The sequence below is a fragment of the Aedes albopictus genome, chromosome 2 (genome assembly GCF_035046485.1).
Source record: "Aedes albopictus strain Foshan chromosome 2, AalbF5, whole genome shotgun sequence".
Taxonomy (NCBI): Eukaryota; Metazoa; Arthropoda; class Insecta; order Diptera; family Culicidae; genus Aedes; species Aedes albopictus.
Genome location: NC_085137.1, coordinates 60,161,818 through 60,172,660, shown reverse-complemented (window position 1 = coordinate 60,172,660; position 10,843 = coordinate 60,161,818).

The window sequence follows — 10,843 nt, the reverse complement described above, 5'->3', positions numbered from 1 at the left end:
TTTCTGATAAAAAGCCAAAAGCCCAAAAGAACTCCAGAATGAATTATTGGATTAGTTCCTGAAAAATTCACATGGACAATTTGAATTCCTGGAGCAATATCCACACTGAAAGTTTGGAGAAATCTCTAGTAACATTCCTGGAAAAGTCCCTTGAAGATTCTCTAGAGAAATATCTGGATGAATTGGCAATTTCTGGAATTCGTAAAGGAATCTGTATAAATTCCGTTGAAATTCATTGATAAATTACTGAATGAATCACTGAAGGGATCCTTCACTAAATTTCTATCAGAGTCTGTTGTCGAAAACAATGACAGAAGATGGAGACGAACCAGCCTTGGGCTGAAAGCCTCGATAATAAAGACATGAAAAATGACAAAAGCACCGACACATCCGATGCTGCTCCGTGAAAGAATCCAAATTTGTGATATCTTGACTTAATCCAAATTTGCGTTAAAAAAGGCAACTACTTACTCACCACTATCGCTGTTTGGCGCAAATTTGAGTAATTCCACAGAATACCGAGATCGCACCAAACCAACTTAAGTTTGAGTTGATTTGTAGTTCCGTCTACTGCCGTGTACAACTATTGTCCCATGTTTTATGGTAATCCCTATTAATATGGGACAATTATGCAGCAGTGCATGTTTTACTGAATAAATACAAATACATTTAATCTGTTGTGGACTCTCGGGAGAAATCTTTGGAGAAATATCCGGAGGACAACTTGAATAAATCTCTGGATGAATTTCTAGAGAAATCTCTGACGGGATCCTTGGAAGAATTAGCAGGAAGGGTTCTTGGAGTGATCCTGCAGGAATACATAAGTATATTCCGGAAACAGGAGTCGCTGTAGGAATCTCTGAACTAATACCTGGTGTTATTTTTGGAGAAATCTCTAGATAAATCCCTGCTTGCATATTTGATGGAATTCCGGGTACCTATAGATGAATCTGAGAAGGAATGTTAGAAGAATCTCTGAAGAATCCCTGAAGACATTCATGGATTTTTTTTTTCCAACGAACTACTTGTAGAATCTCCAGACAAAACTGTGAAAGAATACCAGAAAAAAAACTGATTTGGAGAGTTAATTGAAGAAGTTTCTGTAGGAAGACTTCAAAGAAACTGTTAGAGGGATCTTTCAAAAAAAATTCCTGAAGAAATTTCTAGGGCAATTATTATCCAATATCTAGATCAAGTTGTGAAGGAGTTTCTGGATGAAATCTCAAAGGAAATGTTCAACAAATCTCTTTAGACCCTGTCCATAAACTACGTAGACTTTTTTTTTTGACCATCTCAGCCTTCACCCTCCTCCTCCCTCGTAGACATTTGTCCATACAAAATTTTCGTAATTTGTGTAGTGCGTAGATTTAGACCAAACACAACCCCACTTCCTCCACCCTTAAGAGTCTACGTAGTTTATGAATAATTATTCAGCTTAAGCTCACTTGACAGTCTGTGAAACCCTCAAAAAGCTCCAAAATGCCTTAAAAACCATTCATATGCATTGTTTGCCCCTGAAACTTCCCAGAGACCTCCTTGAAGCTCATCTGAAAGCTTTGATGTTTGATATGTTTTAAAACACCTCTGAAATCACTCTGAAAATCCCTGAAGCTCACCTGAGAGTTTGTGAAGCCCCTCCAAAACCAACTGGTATAGTTTTAAACGCTTCAAAAGTAGCCTTAAAGCCTTCTTAGACCCCTATGCAACACTATGAAGCCTCCTGAAACTCCCCCACAGACCTTCTCTGGGGGCCTTGAAACCTCTCCGAAACCACTCTGAAGCTCTTCTGCAGTCCCCGATAATCTCCCTGAAACCTTATGAAGCCCCTTCGAAACGCCTTGCAGCACTTCTGAAATATTCCTAAAACTCCTTAGGAAGCCCCCTGAATCCCCTCTGAAACTTCTCTTAGCCACCCACTCTCCTTAAACTCCTTTGAACTCTTGACATCAATCCAAGTAATAAAATGATTCCATTCAGGTGAAAATTCTATATGTGCACCACAGACTCATCACCTAAATGGAGCTTCCAGTGTAGAAATCTTTGAAGAATATTTTTGAGAAATTTGAAAAGAGACCCCTGGGTTCCTAGGATAAATTTCTGAAGAATTCCTAGAGATATTCCTGAAGAAAATCTCAAGAAAATACCTGGAGAGACTTCTGTTTTATTTGTACACATCCACTGTTATCATTTAAGGGCTTTCTTTGCCAGACCTTCTATGAATTTGTATCATGTGAGGCAACCGCAATTGTATACTATATGCCCAGGGAAGTCAAGAAAAATCAAACTTGCCGTTTCCGTATTGGCGATCCAAAGCCTTGTCTATAAGACATACTGGAGACCCCTTGCAGGATTATATAATGGGAGTATTATTGTCTTCACCTTCTAGTTCTGAAGCTTTAAAAAGTTTCTGATTCTGCTGGAAATATTGTAAATATGTCATTGTCTCTTGAGCTGCCAGGAGATACAGTACTTACGGTTGGTAATGTTGCGTAACTCAAAGTAGATTTTTTTTTATACTGCTGTTGATCTCATATTTGGAATAGCAGAACAGTTAGGATGATCTTGAATATTCCGTACTACCCATAGTATCTGTTAATATTTTATGAGCTCCTATAAGCCTAATCGATCGTGTAGCATAACTCTATGCAACCAAAAAATAAACTCCTGTCGCTGTAGATCCAATAATAATAGTTTGGATGACCTGGAACATCGCCATTGATATTTAAATGTTTGATAAGCTTTCAGACGAGTCACAGGACATGATTGGTTACATTTCACAGCCTTGTATGATGTAAAATGTTACTATTACACGCGTTGACTTCATGATGTAAAGTCAATGACAGTTTGGATGACCAAGAACATCCGAGAAAAATATCATTCACCATCTTTTGTCATTTTTATGTTTTCAGGCAACGAAACTTCAGAAATACACAGAAAAAAATAATCATGTAAAATTCAGCGAAAAATCATGCACATAAAGGGAATGCTAGAGTTAGTGCATATTTACATGAGATATCATGTAAAATTACGTTACGTTCGTGTAAATTTCCGCTAATAGTCGCGTAATCGGGTGGTGTCCATGATGGTTTACGCGATGGTTGGCGGAAATTTACATGAAGGTAATGTAATTTTACATTACATCCCATGTTAAAGTGCACTAATTCTAGCATTCCCTTTATGTGCATGATTTCTCGTTGAATTTTAATTACATATTTTTTTTCTGTGTACGTTAGCAAAACAGTACAATAACGCTTGGAAAATTTCAGGCTCCAAATAGTTACGCGGGGTGAATGCGATGACTTCTTCAAAGGACAATTTACACTGAGGTAGTAGTCGAAATACGTGTATCTGTAAAACTCAGGCACTCCAACGTAGCGATTATAATGAGATCAGTTTGACTCTGTATTCATCCATACACTAACAATTTATTATATTATATTTTCATTTGTAATTCACCTAACTAGAGTTCAATATGCTGAAAACCGCCACGACCAGACCTAATCAAAGATTTCATGAAGGTTCACAACACTATTCAGGAACTCTCCAATTAGCTCTAGTCGTATGCCGATATCCTTCACCACTGTTGTTGCACTGTTACAATATCACACCAGCGTACGCTTTTCACTTCACATCCGGAAAATCTTTATCGAAATGACCACAACTTCCTCCTTGTTATCCAATTACACCGAGTTAGCCTAATTTCTCGGTGATGATTCAGCTCCAGGCTCGCCCATCCGGATTCCGACTTGTGCGGAACTAGAACTTACCTCGCTCCGATCCAGCGATCTACTGCCATCCATCGTGCAATCGCGGTCGGAAGTAACTTCTTGAGGTGGGTTCCTCCGTCCCGGTGGTATCAGTGTCGGTACCATCTCTTACGCTTCCCACCCATTGAAGTCGAAGAAGAAGAGCACCGAAGACGGAAGAGACACAGGAAAGCGATGCCATCGGGAAAAGAAATGAGCGAAAGGAAACTGTCGAGCGAGAAAATAGGTAGAGCCAAGCGGGGTAAAAACGCGACACGCAAGAACAATGAGAAACTGGCTAAAGCAAGAATTATCATGAAACTGTGATTTACATAACGCCAATATTTTTTCGAAAAATTATAACTGAAGATCCCCTCCATGGGAAACTTCACCCAGCGAGAGGTCCGAAAGAAAAGCGCTGTGAAGAAAAAGGAAGCAACAGTAAAAAAAAAACGAGATCATTTCCCACGCATAATAAAAAATAATTTAATCCAGAGCACCTTGGATCTCCCCCTCTTGCTCACAGGTGAATCCAGTGATCGCGTTCCGATTCAGTTCACTCGGGGCACTCAGCGCGCCGCGCAGATTGTCCTCCCACTTTCCCTCACCCACCCGACCAGATAAGTTGCTTTTGTTTTCCAATTCATTATGATTATCACCTTGTGCTCTTTCTTGTTATGTACCGCATTCAATGCCTTTTAAAACCCCCTCCTCGTCTCAGTTTTCTCTGTTAGCTGATTGTACCTTAAAATATGCAATGTCTTCGGTTCTCGGAGCCGCAGACGAAGGAGGGAAAATTCCCGCGAAAATCAGAGCACCGTGAATGGGACATGTAGAATTGTGTCTATCAACGCTTGTTCAAGATGCGTTCAGTGTGATGGGTCTCCTGTGCCCAAAGAGGCTCGCCTTTGCGTGGAGAGAAAAGGCCTTGTCAGAGTTTTCCATTCTCCAACCGGCGGCGGTGCAGCAGGCATACATATCTGTCTGTCTGACTGGGTGACTTTTTCCCACCCGGGTCACGATGCGTGGTCTTAATCCATAACCGATGATGGGATCTTTTCTTAGAGCTTTCTACCAGGCGGGGGTTCGATAGTTATACGGAAGAGTGTTGATAGGGATTGTACACTTACATACAGGGTTCGACACTGCAGTAATTCTCCTATGTAGAACACTAATTAAGACTGTTTTAAACCACGTAACTATTCGGATCCACAGCATATGTGTGTTATAAGGGAGCATTCATTAAGTACGTCACGCTAAAATTGGGAATTTTCGCCTATGATATTTTTATTGTACCGAATGCTCGTAGAATATAATCTACGCTACTCTTAGAGCCTCGGAGTGCAATTCTGATAACTAAGCAACATTCACTTGGTGATATAGGTCATTTAAATTGATCTGGAATAAAGACCTTCAAGCTCCTATGCTCTACTGAATCTCTTTACTTTATCGGTGTAGCTCCTCCAAAAAATCCTTCAGGAATTCTACCAACACTTTCGCCAAGAATTCCACAAATAATCTTCCCAGATATTCCTCAAAGAAATCGTGGAAGAATTCTTCCAGGAATTTTTCAAGAAATTCCTCGAAAATTCTTCCAGGAGTTCCTCTAAGTATTCTACCAGAAATTCCTACAAGAATCCCTCCAGGAATTTCTCCAAGAATTCCTTCAAGAATTCCAGCAGGAATTTCTTCAAAAATTTCTCCAGATATCACTCTAAAAATTCTACCAAGAATTCCTCAAAGAATCCCTGTAGGTATTCCTCCAACATTTTCTCCAGAAATCCCTGATAGACTTCTGCTTAGAAATTCTCCAAACATTCCTCCAGAAATTCCTCCAAAAGTTTCTCCAGGAGTTCCTCCAAGAATTCGTCTATGGTTTTTTCGAAGAAGCTCTCAAGCAATGTCTCTAGAAAATCCTCAAAGAATTTCTCCCGAAACCTCCGGTAAATTGTCCGAAACTTAGGCCGTTACAAATATTTATTTCACTTTTTGTCCCACCACTCTTTGGCTGGTCGAGGGAGGGATAAAAATAATAAAGCATTTAATCTGAAAAATATTTAAAACTCATCGGATTTGTTAAAGAATTGTCACCAAACCCCGAAATTTTGATAAATATTTTTTCATTTGCCCCCTCAAAATGCAAAATCCAGCCAAAATTTTTTGAAGGGGGGGGAGACAAAAAGTCAAAATATAATTTGTATCAGCCTACTCCAGAAGTTCATGCGAGATTATTTTCAGGCATATCTCCAGAAATTCCTCTAGGAATTCGTGAATAAATTTTTCAGGAACTTTTTCAGGAATGCTTCCAGGGATTTTTTTGGAAAGTTTATAAAAAATTCCTCCCCAAATTCTTCCATGAACACCTCTAGGCTCCTTCAGGAAACGTTTAGTAATTCCTCAAAAAAAAAAAAAACTCCTGACATAGCTCTAAGAATTCTTCCGAGAATTCCTTCAGGGATTTCCTCAGAAATACTTCCGAAAACTGTTGAGGAATAACGCCAAAAGTTCCTCCCGAAATTCCTCAAGAAACTCATTCTGGAATTACTGCAGGAATTCCTCCAGGATCTCTTTCAGGTATTTCTTAATAAATTCTTCTTGGAACTCCACCAGGAAGTCCTCTAAGAATTCCCCAAGGAATATCTCCAAGAATTCATCCAGGAATTCCTCCAAGACATCTGCCTAGAATTATTTCAAGAATCCCTTAAGTAATTCCACTGAAAAATCCTGCATGGCCTTCCCCAAGAATTTCAACAGGGGTTCTTTTAAGACTACTGCCCAGAATCCCTTCAGGTATTTCGCCAGGAATATATCCAAGGATTTTTTCAACCCCAGGGATTCCTCCGAGAATTCTTTCAGGTAATTCTCCAGGAACTGCTCCGAGACTTCTTCCCAGAATTCCTTCAAGAATCCCAACAGGAACTTCTCCAAGAATTCCTCCAGCAAATTTCTCCAGGTATTCCTCCAAAACTTCTGCTAAGAATTTCTCCAAGAATCCGTCCAGGAATACCTCCAGGATATATTCCGGAAATTCGTCCAGCAAGTACTTCAGTAAATCCTTCAGGAATTCCTCCAGGAATAACCATAGGAATTTCTCTAGGAATTAATCCGGAAAATACTCCAGGAATTCCTACAAGAAATATTCCGGGAATTCCTCCAGAAAACACTCCAAAGCAGAGTGTAAAAAATTCGAAGACTCAAAATGAAAATAGACATTCTCATTTTCTCATTCTTGTTTCGCCACATTCATTGTCAGTTGAATGCCTCTCTTTTTTCATTCGATTCCCTGTCATGAGTATTTTCTTGAACATAGTAAAATAATCAATTTCTAATATCAAACATAAAATTCAACTAAATGATCAAATGGAACAGATGGTAAGTATTCCAATTGATTACTATACACAAGTTTCGTGGTGGTTGGAAGTTTAATCGGGAGTTATGGTCTAGTTTTGTTTCTCAGTGAAAATAGTCAGTGTCAGAAAAACGAATGATAAGTGAAAAAAACATTCACCAAAATGAATTTTGTTTTGATCCCTCAGTTGAGAATTTTCAAAATTCTCGTTGATTTTACGCATTGAAAGTGAAAATTTTAAACCCTGCTCCAATATTTTCTCCAGGAATTCCTCCAGGAATTCCTCCAGAATTTCCTCCAAGATTTATTACAGGAAGTATTCCTACAAGGTATATACCAGGAATTTCTCCTGAAATTACTCCAGGAAATAAAAATTACAAAAAAAAATAACTTCGAAAATTCCTCCAAGAGTTCCTTCAGGACTTCTTCAAGTAAATCCTTCAGGAATTCCTCTAAGAATTTCCCCAGGATGCTCTTTTAAAATTCCTACACATGAATTCCACAATACTACATGAATTCTTCCAGAAAGTACTCCAGGAATTCCTGCAGGATTTATACAGAAATTTCTTCAAGACATTCTTGGACAAATTCCTGGTAGAATTCTTGGAGGAACTCCAGAAAGAATTTTTCAAGGATTTCCTGAACAAATTCATAGATAAAATCTTGGTGGTCCTGAATTAATTCATGGAAAGGAATTATGGACTTTTGGAGCAATTCCTAGAGGAGTTCTTGGATGATTTCTTGATGGAATCCCTGGGAGGAATTTCACAAGGATTTCCTGGAAGAATTCCTGAAAGTATTTATTGAAAAATCCCTAGAGGTATTCCTAGAGTAATTTATAAAGGAATCCCTGCCCAAATTCCTGGAGTAATTCTTGGAGGAATTTTTGACAGAAGCATTGGAGCAGGTTTTGGAGAAATTCTTAACAGAGTTACTGTCGGAATTCCTGAAAGAATTTCTGGAGGAATTCCTGGAGGAATTCCTGGACGGATTCTTGGAGAAATTCTTAGTAGAAGTTTTTTTAGGAATAACTTAAGAAATTCTTGGAAAAAATCCTGGAGGAATTTTTGGAGGAATTTCTGGAGAAGTCTCGGAGCATTTCCTCGGAGAAATGCCTAGAGTTGTCCCAGGAGTATTTTCTTGAGGAATTTCTGAAGGTTTCCTGAAGAGTCTTAGAGGTATTCATGAAGAAATTGGTATTAGATTTTTTAGATGAATTCTTGAAGGAGTTTCTTGAAAAAATCCTGGAGAAATTCCTGAAGGGATTCTTGGCAGAAGCCATAGAGGGACCCTTGTTAAAATCTTGGGAAAGGTTCAGTACTACCCTACTGTAGGGTTTTTTGGAGGAATTCCTGGAAGAATTCTTGGAAGAATTCTAGGAAGATTCATTTCATTTATTTAGTATTGCATCAAATTCAAGAAAAAACTGAATCAACAATATTTCTACTAATACACGGTTCGTGGCTGCCACTCTCCATCCTCGGTCGCGCCCGATGCTCGCCAAGTCACGCTCCACCTGGTCCGCCCATCGTGCTCTCTGCGCTCCACGCCTTCTTGTGCCAACCGGATCAGTTTCTAGGAAGATGTCTTGGAGGAATTCCTGTATGAATTCTTGGAGAAATTTCTTGAGGAATTATTGGTGGAATTCCTGGAGGAATTCTTGGGGGGAATTCCTGAAGATATTATAAGAGGAGTTCCTGAAGAACTTCCTGGTGGAATTCCAGGAAGAGTTTATCAAGGAATTCCTGACAGAGTTTCTGGAGTAATTCCTGTAGGAGCTCCTTGAGCAATTTTGGGAGAAATTTTGCCGTAATTCCTTAAGAAGTTCTGGAGGAATTTCTGGGGATATCTCTGAAGAAATTTTCGTACGAATTCTTAGAGTATATTCCTGTGGAATTAATAAAGGTTTCCTGGGGATCCTGGAGGTATTCATGAAGGAATTTCTGCAGGATTTCCTGAAGTAATTTCTGTTGGAATTCCTTTAAACAATTCTTCACGAATTCCTGGTGGAATTTCTGGAGAAATGCCTGAAAGTAATCTCGGATGAAACTGTGGAGTAATTTTTGAAAGAATTTCTGGACGATTACTTGCGAATTACTGGAGAAATTCTTTGAGGAATTCCTGGAGAAACTCTTGTAGGAATGCCTCTGCAATTTCATCTAAATGTTAGTTCGAAATTTCTTCATGGCCTACTTAGTAGTTCCTCCAAGAATTCTAAAAGACGGGCTTGATGGTCTAATGGCTACCGCTTCTGATTCATATGCAAAAGGTCCTGGGTTCAATTCCTGGCTCGTCCATTTCCTCCTAGTTTGTATCTTTCTATCAACTTTCTTTCTCTGCTACATATACATCTCATGTATATTCGTATGTTCGTAGTGATCGCTAGAACCAGAAACGAATGGGAATAAAAACCAATGCCCTGTCTTCCAACTTTCATCACAGCACAGCACAGTGTCAATCTATCATATAATCAGATAATCTTTACAATCATCTTCACACAATCTACTACTTTACGCTTGACATCTATGCACCAATGCATGAACCCTGTGCCAAACGGTTCCGGGTCATTTGGCCGAACGCCATTTGGCCGAAAGGGTCATTTGGCCGAATGCCGTTTGGCCGAAAATAAATGATGAACTTAAGTGACCATGTCACTATTCCTCGCATCAGTATAACTCGAAAGAACAGCCTATGATTCAAGGAAGGAAAAATCTTTGATAAAATATTGACAGATTCAACGCCAACTCATCCCTGAATGTCAAAACTAGAAAGAATAGCCTATGATTAAAAGAAGGAAATATTTCTGATGATCATATTGGTAATTGGAATGTCAAAAACTTCCTTTGATTATTTTGAACACAATTCGGCCAAACGGCTTTCGGCCAAACGACCATTCGGCCAAATGGCGTTCGGCCAAAGGGCATTTGGTCAAATGTCCGGACACCGGCATGACCTTGTGCAGGCGCAGAGAACTCATCGACCTCTTGGCAACAAGCGATTGCAAGCGATTCCCCACATTGATCTGCGACCTTATTGCCTACACTAAAATGCAAGATCACCAACGCTCTTTTTTCCATTCTGAAACTGAAATTTTTAATAAATTATACTGATTTACAAAAGAAAGAGAAGTCATGAACTTCTATAAACAATAAAAATTTGTCAGCATAATCACGTGGTGATTTCGAAGGGTGCTACAAAAATTTAGGTGAAACAGTTGAGTTGAAGCAGAAAATCGAGACTAATTGTCTAAAAATAGGGAATTTACTAAAACACAAATATCTTGCATTAGTTCACTTGAGGAGTTCTTGTACATAGCAATTCTTGAAAAAAAAATCCTACAGAAATACCAGCAAAAATTTCTGCAGGAATCTCAACAGGACTTCCTGGAGGAAACCCAGCAAAAACTTCCGGAGATGTCACAGAGGAATGCCTGGAAAACTATCTGAAGGGGTTATTATAGAAATCTCCAAAAGAATCCCAGCAGGAATTCCTGAAGGAGCACCAAGAGAAATTCCTAAATCAGTCGTAGAACGAGTTTCTGGAGGAATCTCGCCGGAATTCTTGAATGAATCTTAAAATGGCTTCCCGAAAGGCTTTTTAGAAAAAGCCCTATTATATAAATTCCTGAAAAAATCCACGAAGTAATTCTAGGAAGGGCTATTGGAGATATCGCTGCGGAAATCTCTGGATGCGTCTCTTGAAGAGTTCCTTAGAAATTCCTGAAAAAGGTTCAGCACGAATACCAGCA